The sequence below is a fragment of the Ischnura elegans genome, chromosome 3, assembly GCF_921293095.1.
Source record: "Ischnura elegans chromosome 3, ioIscEleg1.1, whole genome shotgun sequence".
In the NCBI taxonomy this organism is placed as follows: domain Eukaryota; kingdom Metazoa; phylum Arthropoda; class Insecta; order Odonata; family Coenagrionidae; genus Ischnura; species Ischnura elegans.
The window spans coordinates 129,441,689-129,456,899 of NC_060248.1; positions in this window are offsets into that span (position 1 = coordinate 129,441,689).

The window sequence follows — 15,211 nt, forward strand, 5'->3', positions numbered from 1 at the left end:
GTTGTCTTTGTGCATATTAAATCATTACGTTTTGCACGTTAGGTACAAAATTATGTTAAACTTTTTGGCCTTGAGATACAGGTAGTCAAACACAAAATTAATTTTTGCAACTCGATTTTTTGGGGTTTGATTCCCTAATTTATGTATCAGGGGCTGGTTATGCGATAAAATACTAAGTGAAATTATATGTAGGAATGCATGAGCCGTAAAAGTACGTGAAAATTTACATCTTAACCACCCATATTTTACGAAAGTATGATCAGAATATAGTATATATTTTAATTTGTTTCACTGACTTATTTCGCACAAGCTTCCCTTCATAAAAACTGCAATGACTTACAATAGCTTATCTATCACAGAAACAGGCTTTAAAGAATTGCTAAAATTTCTATGCATTGAATGCATTTCCGGTGTCACCATTCCTTCTTTGCTATAATTGGATGTATAGTGTCGTAGGTGCAATTATTTTTTGGGTTATAGTTTTATAACAACTACTTATTTTCCAGGTTTAATGTGAAAGGAGTGAATGATACAATTTATCAACCGATTGGATACAGGCTTAAAAAAGCTTCCATCGCCTCCTTTCAAGCGGTCTGCTACGAAGTCCCAAGGAAATTATGTAAATATTTCTACTGTGTTAACCACTGGCAGAAGGCAGTGCTCATCTTGCTATACAGTGAAGAGAAAGTGTCAAGTTTTAATGGAGAAATCCATGGTCAGTTGTGTGTTGATTGTGAAGTGTCGGTGAATGTGTGTATTTTGTGGAATCGTTGATGGACAGCTGAGCTGTGCCGCCGATGGACATGCCATCGAATCGAAAGGTAGGGAGTCTTCTTCTCCTGCACTCAATGTGAAGCTTAAACATATTGAGAGACTATTATTTGAAACGAAACTAGATGTTGCACACATTCTTTTCTGACGAGGATTTGAATTATTTTACACCGAACGGCGTTTTTTGAAGATTCAAAATTTATTGTGATATTTGGCTTCATAGTGTGATTTTGTGCTATCATGGGTTAGAATTGAAAAAAAAACACAATTCTAAAATTAGAGTATTGGATATAAAAATTCAATATTTTCCCTCATTATTCCCCGTGAAAAGAAAGAAATTGCAATAAGTTCTACCATAGAGTACGTATATACTAGAATTGCCATGGGATATATAATAACCTTCGAAATCATATATTTCACGATGTTAGGAAAAAATAAATTGCAATAAGTTCTAAGTCGAATTACGGTGCCATGGGGTAAATAATAACCTTTGAAATTCTCCTAGATTATAAATATTATGCTCTAATATACTCTAAAAGATTCAGCAGTTATGCGTGTTCTCAGCGGTTAAACGGTTAGTTAACAACTTACTACTACTAGTTAGTTAAACTAAAAAATCTGTTGATTATTTAAGTCTAAAAGAATACCGAGTTGACATGGGCATAGTGGAAATTGGGTGGCAGAGAATAGAACTGAATCACAGAATGAAAAAAGTGGGTTAGCGTGAGGAAGGTATTCAGTTGGGGCAAGTGGATAAATATCTGCCGTTAAGCCCCTGTACGACCGAGTCTTTGTTCGATTTCACAGATAACAATGATAGGTGGATGACTTACTGAGGCTTAAGATTGCTTTCCTATATTTGTCCTTAATGACATAGTATAAAAGTATGTTAATCATTTTACTTTGGGCAGCATCATTATAAAAAATTGTATTTTCTGTTAACCAGGCAATTAGTGTTTTATTTTGTGTATCGTGGGACTTATTAGAGAAAATATAATAGATTAGTTCAATTGGTACTCATAGCGTAATTATCTACTATATTCCCTTGAATGCGAATAAACGGAAAAAAATAAAAATGATTAGGTTATTATTATATTTCATCCGTGAGTCTTCATTCCAATAACGTTCACTTGAAATACTCATATAATAATTATTCATACTGCATGGTCTTTCATTATTGCATATTTCATTGGTACTTACATACATGCCATTAGAATTTTGATCTTTCCTGCCAATGAAAGTTCTGTAGCGACACTCATGAGGTTTTTATTATTACGCTTGTACTATTCATTAGATAAGAGATCACTTGGGTCATATACGAGATTGAATGTAGGAGAGGTATTATGAAAACAACAAATAATACTCACGCAGCCGAAATTAATGTAGGAAATCAGTACAATTATATCCATGTTATAGAATATAATATGTTATCACCAATATACCACGTCGATGCGAAGGAGAAATAGATGGTATTACCAGTGAGCGATTAGTACCAGTCTTGAATTTAATGCAAGCCACGTATAGTTAACCTCCTGCAATGTTGAGGTCTTTGTAATTAAATCCGCATTGGCTTCATACATCGATGGCCACACGAAACAGAAGTGGTGATTGCCATTAAGTGTATTTTACAGGGGAGCATTTTCATGCACAAATGCGAACACCGTTGTACTTTAAGTGTTTGCACTTACCGCATAATGCATTTACTAATGGTCTTATAATTCCAAAACTCCGCTTTATCAATTCGCAATCTCCGCTATTCTCTTTTATAGGATATCATTCTACATGCTAAGCCATGTTAGAGACGGATATTTTTGCTATCGTGTATTCTCGAACACACCATAATTACATTTATATCAATTGTACATCATAACTCTATCATGTCAATTACATGTTAACACGTACCTTAGTCTACACCGCTGCTTATTTTCCTCGTATATCTGTTGATAGATCTCTTGTATCGCTCACCATATCCTCGTTCCTTCGGAATGAAACTGTGACTTCAATGAACGACGAAACGATTGAAACAGTCCAAAGAAATGTTTTAAACTTGCACAAATACGATTTCATCGAAATGGCGGTTGGTGAGGGAATGAGGGCGTGTTGCGGAGGAGGGGTGGGGGAGTGCTGGATTGGATGTAACAGTTGAATGGAGACTCTAAGAGATCGTTTGACTGTTCGAACTGTGACTGTTCGATGACGTCTTTCGCACTCAAACCGACCTTCGTATATGTTTGGAACATTCTGGAATATTGTTCCACGTGTACTGTGACCGTTGACTGATTACGACATTTTCCTATACGTATACAGCGCAACTTTTAAATCTTTTTTTCCCTCGAAAAAAGGGGATATATTTTTTATAATTATATGTAATACAACTATTTACAAATTCATTTTAATTTATAAAAGTTCGAATAGTATAAAATACGATTTTCAGTGGTTTTAATGCTTCTCATTGGTTGAAAAATAAATCGATCGGAGTATATCGTGACGTCACAGCAATACGTCATTCGGCTGAGAGTATCAGAATGGACTTCACTTCGCGGCAAGCTGTCTTGGGGATAAGAGGTGAGTGGCTAACCCATTCTTTTGGTGATACTTTCCTTATCGTTATTAATGCATTTTCAATTCTTGAGTCGAGGATTAATGGAAAATACAATATATTCTGATTTATTAAGTAATCGTTGTAAGATGTACAATCATTTTGTAAAACCAATTTTTATTACCACTTCCGTCTTCACGATTCTGCATAAAATTCTATGTGAGGAAATTGTTGGTGTTAAAATTAGCATAGTGTTTTCAAGAAAGTGTGTGATAGGGAAAATTTTTCAACTCGGTTTCAAATCTACGTTTTCTTCTCAACACTGAATTTCGTATGAAAATAACTTCTTCTGTGATAAGTGTTTCGGCTATAGACCAGGTTTCATTGCCCATTTTCTCCCGATGAGATTTAATGTGAGCATTACTGCATTAATTAACTGGTTCGATCCTCCTCTAACATGTTCGTACGTGATAGTTTACGAGTGTAAGATGTGTTACTTCTGTGTAATTGCATTTCGATCTAGACTCTGCATTTGACTAGTGCAGGTGACCTGTGAGTAGTTTTGTTGTTTTTTGTCGTGTTTCACCTTCAATCAATATTATTATCAAATACAACGTTTGCTTTCCTGGACCTGTGTTCTCTTTTGCTCTCCGGTAACTTAATTTTAGTAATGCGGTAACTTGCTCTTACCTTTTTACGAAGATCATGAAGATGAATGTGCAATCGCTTTGGCCGTTAATGCGGGGTGCTAAATGTAGTTCCTGAATGTAGTATCATACCGTGCGTAAATAGTGTATCATACCTGCCACACTTTTTCCTTAGTGATTATGATCGCACTCTCGTGTCAAAACTGTCACAAGGTCAATGGCTTCAGTTGCCAGTCATCAACCCTCATTAGACCTTCATGTATTACTTTTTATGCTGACCCTACAGTGAGTTAATATAGTAGTAGTTTGTGAATAGGTTTTTGAAAAGCTTAATACGATATTTAGGTCTACGTAGTTGTAACCCGCGAATTCAGTTACGATGTAGCAAACATGCTGTATTTCTACCTTTAATCGACTGTGCGTTAATTGATAATTGTGTAACCCCTCTATGATAATTAGTACTTGAATTTGATGATCAATGCTTTCTCTACATTAATAACTTGGAAAATATTTGCGATCAATACTGGATATATAACCACTCAATCGGTATTTCCTTTCTTCCACTTCTTTCGAGGTCATTAGCATGAGCTCTTGTTGTAGCATCACGTTGCACTGTCATCCTTAAACAATGCTTCAGTTAACTATTATCTTTTTGTGTTTCCATATTTTCACCCTCTAATGTGTTTTCAATCTTTTCAGGTTTTCGAGTAATATTGGGGTGGCGAATCTATTCCGTGAAATGTGTGGGGTTTGGCGGGGAGTTGCGATGAGATTTCATGGATGGGGAAGCCTGGGAAAATATGGTAAGTCAATATTCCTCACTTTTGAAAAATATTTTATGTATCTTTAAATATTCCCATGTAACGATCTTCTTTTCCTTATTGCGTGAATTTTTAGCAACAGGCTATCAAAGCCCTAAATAGTATGGTAAACATTATTTCTTCTGGCTTGATAATTATGACGTAGACGATTTTTTACAATGCTATCGATACCGATTGAGTTTCATGTTACCAATAATCAGGTATATTACTGGCGCGGCACTTAGTGACGCTTATTCCTAAGTCGGCGATGAAGAAGAATTCAGAGTTAATTGTATTCATGATAGGAAGAAGCTATTTTCGTAGGTGATATTAAATAGTAAGTGTTTGCATTTTAAAGATATTTAAAGAAGTTTATTATGGAGAGGTGCGATATTTAAATGATTTTACCTTTTGCCATACAGGATTAAATTTGTCTAGCTTTCCGTTAACAATTTCTAAGAGTTACCGTCGGCGTGTATGAGCCTGCGAAATAATCGTCAAATGAATTTTATGTTTTTGGAGTTATTTTTCCAAAGAAGTATTAGTTTGACTTTTTCATTTAGATTTTTGACGATCAGTTAAGTGAAATATAGGGGAATTCGGTATTTAATTATTTCATTATTTGAAGAAATTCATAGAGATTTGTGGCACTTAATTATTTTTCAGGCAGTGAGTCTGTTTATCTTCATCACAAGTCAACAACTTTACGATTGGTTTGACGCCGTTCTCCATTCTCCTCTCCCATCCGCTTACCTTTTCATAGCGACGTATTTCTTCTCTTATACATCCTTTAATATCCTGTCCCATGTGAGTTTTTCGAGGCCGTCCCTTGCCCCTCTTCCCTTACACCTGTCCTTCTATGATTGTTTTCATCAGGCAATCATGCCTCATAATGTGGACTTTGGGCTTTTGGAAGACTTTTCTTTTCTCCCACTCTTCTTAGCACTTCCTCATTGCTTAATCGGTCCATCCGTTTATCTCTAGCATTCTCCCCTCCCTTGATTGTTGAACTGTTCCCTCAGTTCTATGCTTATATTCTCAGCTGTTAGGAGATTCTTGTTTTTGTAGTAAACCCTGTTCGTCTGTGCTGTTCTGCTTTTTGTTTCGAGCGTCGTACATCTTTGGTAATTTTGCTTTTTTAGGTGACATAACTCTTTCACTTCTTCTAGCTTTTTCTTTCCTAGGCTATTATTTGTCCTAGACCCCTCTCTTTGGCTGCACACTAATATTTTAGTCTTCTTTTTATTGATTTTCAACTGATATCTTGCCATTGTCCTTTCCATATTTGTCAGTCTTCTTCGAATCATTCTTTGTCTCTACTATGACGCCTCGGTCGTCAGCCTATAGCAGAATACTAATTGTTTCTCCGAGGATATTGACACCCAAGGCCCTCTCTTTGATTTAATTGATGGCCTCCTCTATGTAAACATTAGAAATTAGGGATGACCGGGCACTCCATTGTCTCACTTCTTTTCCAATTCTCGCCTCTGCACAGTTGGGTCCGCATTATACGGCAGCTACTTGGTTGTTACACTAACTTTGAGTGATTCTACGATTATTGTAGAGCATTATAATTTCTTTCTGAATTCTAAGCATTGAATTCTATTCCATGTTATCAAATGCCTTCTCTAGATCGACAAATGCTACGAAATTCGTTTTATTCTTTTCCATTCTCTTGTCTTTGAGCAGCCTAGAGCAGCCAAAATCGCTTCTCTCATGCCCTTGCTTTTCCTAAATCCGAATCATTCCTCATCCAGGAATTCTTCTCCTCTTCGTTCTGTTCTCCTGTTCATGAGTCTTGCCGGTATCTTCGACGCATAGGTCGTCAGGTTTCTTGTCCAGAAATCTTTGCAATTCTATGCTATTTTCTTTTTGGGAATAGGAAAGTTCTTCTCGAAGTCACTAGGTAAATCTCTTGTTGAGTGCATGCCGCAAATAGTTTTATTCAGTTGAGCCAAGAACTTCTCTCCTGCATTTTTTATTATCTCTGCTGGATTTTCATTTCTTTTTGGGGCCTTATTCTTTCGCAGGTCTCTTATTGCAGCGTCGATTTCCGATCTTAAGATGGTGGCTCCCATGTCATCCTTGTTTAACCCAATTTCCTCTTCGATAATTTTTGAGCTAAGTTTTCTACTGCTGTCAAAATATTTCTATACCAGTCGATTAGGGTATCAAATGTTTTACTCCATTCCGTGAAAAGGCTACTCACAGTTTTATAGGCAGGGGTGGGCAGTATTTCAAATAAAAGTATTTTAAAATACGTACATATTTTATATACATTCGTAATACGTGTTTGATATTTCAAGTACACGACCTGATTGTATCTTGACTTTTGTATTTCAGACATAAATTTTTGGTATTTTCCCATTTTAAAATAAAAAATAAAAATGTTAAATTACTCTTGAAGTGACTCCGATATCACTTCTATGACGTTATGTTTCAAATATTGCTTCATTTTCAATAAAATCGATTTCTTGATATTTGTGCTAACCATAATGTGCAAAGGCAGGTTATATCTTTTTAAGATCATTTGGTGTCCATACGCAGGGGCGCAGCTAGAAATTAAGGCTAGGGGGGGTTTCAGGCGCAACTAATACTGGGGTTCCTGGGGGTGTGGTATACCCTCCAGGGTAAGCGGTAGGTTTGTGGGCCCTCCGCAAGAAGAAAGTTGAGATAAATGGTTCAAAATGTTGAGTTTTACGGCCTTCTGAGGGATATTTTGTCAATCCTCACACTATTCTATAAACAATATCAATCCAATTAAGTAAAATAGATTTAACTTAAAATTTCTCTGAGCTCTGGGGGGGTTTTATCCCCCAAACCCCACCCCTCTCGCTGCGCCACTGTCATTACAAAGATATTTGGTATTTTAAATAATTATTTTACTATAGGATACTACTTTTTAGTGGGTGGGATAGTTTAATACTATTTTGTAGGTTGTTTTCAAATACCCAAGTCGAAGGTATTTTGTAATTCGCATTCCAAATACTCCTCGGCTTGTATTTATCCCAACCCTGTCAATCGGCCGACTTTCCCTTTATTATATTACCCTTTATTATTTTGCGAATCCTAATATGGATTCTATCGTTTTAGATGATGAATATAAATACGCGAGTCTCCCTTAACCGATGTGGCAGGGTCGGTGAAAACTTGGAAGGCTGGCACATGAAGCACCAAGAGCCGACGAGGACGGATACGGACGCGACTGAGATATCGTAGCCAGAGTCAAACTCCATCCAAGCAAAAGACCCATCACATTGAAGATTAGCTGATGGAATGCACTGAGAAAATGTACGGCCTTCAGAGTGTTTTAATCCGAGTGCTGACCTAGAAGCCGCCTCAGTAGGCCTGTGGCAGGTGGTGTATTTAATGACAGTCGCCGTTTACACATAAAAAGGAAATACTACATCGGAATTACTCCTGGCTTTTATTCTAGTCCTTCGTCGTGCGATGGAAAACGAATCCCCACGACTATCTGCTCGGCAAAATATCTCTCTAAAATCATCGCTTCTGTCGGACATTGGAATGTAGTGGGGCTCTATTAAGATATTCTACGTGTCGCTTAGAAAGAATTCCATTCTCAATTGCTCAAACAATATAAGCTTTGCGCGTAATCTCAGAGTCTCCAGCGGCTTCAAACCTGATTCGTAAAACATCTGTGTATCGGTCCATATTTTGAAGAATCGCGACGCTTTTCTTTGTAATTCAATGAGCTCACGGATTAATTATTTGTGCACTGGATCCCATACGCTCGTTTCATATTCAAGGTGTGGTCGGACGAGTGCGAAATAGCACCTCTCTTTTACTTTTCATACTTAAATATTCCCACAATAATCTGGACGAACACCAGCTTCTTCTGGAATAAGCAATAAATATATATTTCCTGTGCGTGTTTCCCATGATAGCCTCGATGTTATCGTAACTCCTAGATACTTCGCTTCATCTGCCCCTCTTATGTTTACTGAATATCAATGGGAATAGTTAGAAAACCTACTTAAGAATTGTACCGCTGTAAATTTGCTAAGATTAAGTTTGAGAGTCTTGACTCGTCACTTGGTTCTCGACACATGAACGTTGTTTAAATTCTATGATAGAATTTGGAAGCCGTACAGATAGTTAATATCGCGATAGCTGGCAGCGTCGTCAGCAAATGAACATAATTTACTGCTAATTCAAGAGTAGAAATCATTTATCTGTATGTAACTACATCAGAGAAAATTCCGTTAAGAACTACTGTTCGATTACGATCACTCAGAAAGTCTTGTATCGAGTTAACCACTGTTTCGTTTAATCCGTACGATTATTATTACTGTAAAAGTTTTTTGTGAGGTACCGTCTCGAAGGCTTTCTTGAGATCTCAGAACCTGACAGCTATGGAGGAAGTTATGACTGTCCAGGAAAGCCATGCTCTTGTCAACGACGATATGCTCAAGTAACCTGCCTTGGCGTTAATGACATTTAATAATAATAGGCGTTAATTAAATTGAGAGGTAGTTCCCTGTGCCATGTCACTTTCCCCTTTTGAATATCGGTATTTGCAATTACCAGTGTATAAGTATCTATCCTTCGGATATTGACTTCTTGAATATTATCTCTAAGTACGGTGATTTCTTTGTCGCTAACTCCTTGAGGACACGCGCGGGAATTCCCTCGGGCCCCTGAGATTTACCATTCTTTACCACTTGAATGCCGTCGCGTTGAATATTGATTTCTTTCATCGGTTCCTCAGGGAATGCAACGTCGAAATTACATGCATTATCGTGCATGCACTTTATAGGTGGTAATTTAACGCGTTGGCTTTGTTAATATTTTCGTTGACAAGTTTCCCATCTTTATCAAATAACGAGTCCTTATTTTTTTTGTAGATTTTCTTTGAATATCTCTTGCTTATGACCATTCTTTTGCTTCAAGTTCCTTCGATTTTTCACATTACGTAACGGACTTCTTGAGCAAGTTTTACAGTTTCCTAAGGTCCATCCTAACATTATTGCTGTAACTTGCGAGGTTCTTTACTATCGCATCTCAGTATTTGTGGAATGTATTCGTTGATTCCTTGGTGTAGGATTTCTAAGAAGTATTTCAGTGATACGTCAGCGGCTTTATTCTACGCATTAGCTTCGAAGTCCGAGTATTATTCATCAAGAATCACGCCAAATTTAACGAAGTAGCATTGATAAAATAAATATTCCGTTTTGGTTTTACCAATTACTCCAATATTGTTAACGAGGCAGAAAACACTTAGGGATTACTATTATCGTCAATGATATCAATTTTTATCATCAACATAGAATGACTTACTGCTAAAAAGTCTTTAAAAAACTTTCCCTCTCATAAGCTTGCCAAGTACTTGAGCAAGTGATTGATTAGCTAGTGCGTTTAGTAAACTCTTGTCTATTTCTCTATTCCTTGAGTTTGGTTTCACAGTGTAAAAACCCCAAATCATAAATGGGAGATTCAAATTGTAATTATTGATTGTCTAGTAATTCTCGTTGCTTCATTGATTAAGGTAGTCAAGCTACATGAACTCATGAGATATGTAAACAGCTTGGAATCGCAGCTGGGCATTAGTAACTGAACATTCATATCACCGACCATTACTAATTTTTGAGGTATGCCCCTTGATTAGGGTTCAAAATTAAAACAAATTGATCAATAGAAATTTTTTGTCCCCGTGGACGACAAAGAGATCAAATATACAAAACTTGCATGAAACATTGATCAACAAGCAATCAGTAGGGCTTATATGACAAGGCCTCAGTACGGTTGTTGTGTCATGTCTTAAAAACGCTAAACACCTCTTGCTCTTTCAGAAGTATTAGATTTTCCATAAGAATAGTACCTACCCACTCACTGTTTACACATTGATTTAATCAGATTGTATTTATATTTCATTCATAGCTATAATATCGGGTAATTGTGACATGCTATTTGAATGTGAAAGTAGTAAATTAACATTGCGCCTAGCACTTCGGATATTCTAATGGATCATCAATAAGGAACTCATTCCATCAAACGCATCTACAGTAATATATATATCAATTAAATTGGCTTATGGTCTAGGTATACCTTCTATACCATTGAAGTATGAATCATAAAAGCAATGATCAAAGATGTTTTACATCATCCATGATGCTAACTACAATTTCTGGCTCCTTTTCTACTTTTCTCAAATAAATTTTACCTCCACGAATCCAAAGATACTTACAGTGCTTATCATTCTGCGCCACCCCGCCTTTCTACCAGCACAAAGGGTCTCCTTAATGTAAACAAGTATTATCGTTTTCAATAATATGCAGACACCCACTTGTGTCATTTTATTGATTGGGCCGTGTCGGTGACCACTTTGCAGGGTTGGCACTCAATGCAAGCTGCTTCCTTTGCCTTTACGTCGCCGACGAGGTCGGACGCGGATGCAGCCAGGCTAACGAAATGGGAGTCGAACTCCCGGGGCAAAAACACTAACGGATTCAGTTTACTGAGGAAACTCACGCACACGTTGGGCAGTCGGAGTGTTTTCTCTCGGGCTCTGTCTACAAATTATTGAAAACGATTGTACATCACTAGGAGGTACGGATTGCAAGGTCACGAGTCGAATAGAAAAAAAAATATTTTAACTTGGCACTTAGCTAACAGGTTATCATTTACGTGCTGATTCAGAAGTCGGAGTTGAATTCCTCCTGTTTCACAGTGATTGCTATTTCTAAAGATTTCTATGCATTGAATGCATTTCCGGTGTCACCATTCCTTCTTTGCTATAATTGGATGTATAGTGTCGTAGGTGCAATTATTTTTTGGGTTATAGTTTTATAACAACTACTTATTTTCCAGGTTTAATGTGAAAGGAGTGAATGATACAATTTATCAACCGATTGGATACAGGCTTAAAAAAGCTTCCATCGCCTCCTTTCAAGCGGTCTGCTACGAAGTCCCAAGGAAATTATGTAAATATTTCTACTGTGTTAACCACTGGCAGAAGGCAGTGCTCATCTTGCTATACAGTGAAGAGAAAGTGTCAAGTTTTAATGGAGAAATCCATGGTCAGTTGTGTGTTGATTGTGAAGTGTCAGTGAATGTGTGTATTTTGTGGAATCGCTGATGGACAGCTGAGCTGTGCCGCCGATGGACATGCCATCGAATCGAAAGGTAGGGAGTCTTCTTCTCCTGCACTCAATGTGAAGCTTAAACATATTGAGAGACTATTATTTGAAACGAAACTAGATGTTGCACACATTCTTTTCTGACGAGGATTTGAATTATTTTACACCGAACGGCGTTTTTTGAAGATTCAAAATTTATTGTGATATTTGGCTTCATAGTGTGATTTTGTGCTATCATGGGTTAGAATTGAAAAAAAAACACAATTCTAAAATTAGAGTATTGGATATAAAAATTCAATATTTTCCCTCATTATTCCCCGTGAAAAGAAAGAAATTGCAATAAGTTCTACCATAGAGTACGTATATACTAGAATTGCCATGGGATATATAATAACCTTCGAAATCATATATTTCACGATGTTAGGAAAAAATAAATTGCAATAAGTTCTAAGTCGAATTACGGTGCCATGGGGTAAATAATAACCTTTGAAATTCTCCTAGATTATAAATATTATGCTCTAATATACTCTAAAAGATTCAGCAGTTATGCGTGTTCTCAGCGGTTAAACGGTTAGTTAACAACTTACTACTACTAGTTAGTTAAACTAAAAAATCTGTTGATTATTTAAGTCTAAAAGAATACCGAGTTGACATGGGCATAGTGGAAATTGGGTGGCAGAGAATAGAACTGAATCACAGAATGAAAAAAGTGGGTTAGCGTGAGGAAGGTATTCAGTTGGGGCAAGTGGATAAATATCTGCCGTTAAGCCCCTGTACGACCGAGTCTTTGTTCGATTTCACAGATAACAATGATAGGTGGATGACTTACTGAGGCTTAAGATTGCTTTCCTATATTTGTCCTTAATGACATAGTATAAAAGTATGTTAATCATTTTACTTTGGGCAGCATCATTATAAAAAATTGTATTTTCTGTTAACCAGGCAATTAGTGTTTTATTTTGTGTATCGTGGGACTTATTAGAGAAAATATAATAGATTAGTTCAATTGGTACTCATAGCGTAATTATCTACTATATTCCCTTGAATGCGAATAAACGGAAAAAAATAAAAATGATTAGGTTATTATTATATTTCATCCGTGAGTCTTCATTCCAATAACGTTCACTTGAAATACTCATATAATAATTATTCATACTGCATGGTCTTTCATTATTGCATATTTCATTGGTACTTACATACATGCCATTAGAATTTTGATCTTTCCTGCCAATGAAAGTTCTGTAGCGACACTCATGAGGTTTTTATTATTACGCTTGTACTATTCATTAGATAAGAGATCACTTGGGTCATATACGAGATTGAATGTAGGAGAGGTATTATGAAAACAACAAATAATACTCACGCAGCCGAAATTAATGTAGGAAATCAGTACAATTATATCCATGTTATAGAATATAATATGTTATCACCAATATACCACGTCGATGCGAAGGAGAAATAGATGGTATTACCAGTGAGCGATTAGTACCAGTCTTGAATTTAATGCAAGCCACGTATAGTTAACCTCCTGCAATGTTGAGGTCTTTGTAATTAAATCCGCATTGGCTTCATACATCGATGGCCACACGAAACAGAAGTGGTGATTGCCATTAAGTGTATTTTACAGGGGAGCATTTTCATGCACAAATGCGAACACCGTTGTACTTTAAGTGTTTGCACTTACCGCATAATGCATTTACTAATGGTCTTATAATTCCAAAACTCCGCTTTATCAATTCGCAATCTCCGCTATTCTCTTTTATAGGATATCATTCTACATGCTAAGCCATGTTAGAGACGGATATTTTTGCTATCGTGTATTCTCGAACACACCATAATTACATTTATATCAATTGTACATCATAACTCTATCATGTCAATTACATGTTAACACGTACCTTAGTCTACACCGCTGCTTATTTTCCTCGTATATCTGTTGATAGATCTCTTGTATCGCTCACCATATCCTCGTTCCTTCGGAATGAAACTGTGACTTCAATGAACGACGAAACGATTGAAACAGTCCAAAGAAATGTTTTAAACTTGCACAAATACGATTTCATCGAAATGGCGGTTGGTGAGGGAATGAGGGCGTGTTGCGGAGGAGGGGTGGGGGAGTGCTGGATTGGATGTAACAGTTGAATGGAGACTCTAAGAGATCGTTTGACTGTTCGAACTGTGACTGTTCGATGACGTCTTTCGCACTCAAACCGACCTTCGTATATGTTTGGAACATTCTGGAATATTGTTCCACGTGTACTGTGACCGTTGACTGATTACGACATTTTCCTATACGTATACAGCGCAACTTTTAAATCTTTTTTTCCCTCGAAAAAAGGGGATATATTTTTTATAATTATATGTAATACAACTATTTACAAATTCATTTTAATTTATAAAAGTTCGAATAGTATAAAATACGATTTTCAGTGGTTTTAATGCTTCTCATTGGTTGAAAAATAAATCGATCGGAGTATATCGTGACGTCACAGCAATACGTCATTCGGCTGAGAGTATCAGAATGGACTTCACTTCGCGGCAAGCTGTCTTGGGGATAAGAGGTGAGTGGCTAACCCATTCTTTTGGTGATACTTTCCTTATCGTTATTAATGCATTTTCAATTCTTGAGTCGAGGATTAATGGAAAATACAATATATTCTGATTTATTAAGTAATCGTTGTAAGATGTACAATCATTTTGTAAAACCAATTTTTATTACCACTTCCGTCTTCACGATTCTGCATAAAATTCTATGTGAGGAAATTGTTGGTGTTAAAATTAGCATAGTGTTTTCAAGAAAGTGTGTGATAGGGAAAATTTTTCAACTCGGTTTCAAATCTACGTTTTCTTCTCAACACTGAATTTCGTATGAAAATAACTTCTTCTGTGATAAGTGTTTCGGCTATAGACCAGGTTTCATTGCCCATTTTCTCCCGATGAGATTTAATGTGAGCATTACTGCATTAATTAACTGGTTCGATCCTCCTCTAACATGTTCGTACGTGATAGTTTACGAGTGTAAGATGTGTTACTTCTGTGTAATTGCATTTCGATCTAGACTCTGCATTTGACTAGTGCAGGTGACCTGTGAGTAGTTTTGTTGTTTTTTGTCGTGTTTCACCTTCAATCAATATTATTATCAAATACAACGTTTGCTTTCCTGGACCTGTGTTCTCTTTTGCTCTCCGGTAACTTAATTTTAGTAATGCGGTAACTTGCTCTTACCTTTTTACGAAGATCATGAAGATGAATGTGCAATCGCTTTGGCCGTTAATGCGGGGTGCTAAATGTAGTTCCTGAATGTAGTATCATACCGTGCGTAAATAGTGTATCATACCTGCCACACTTTTTCCTTAG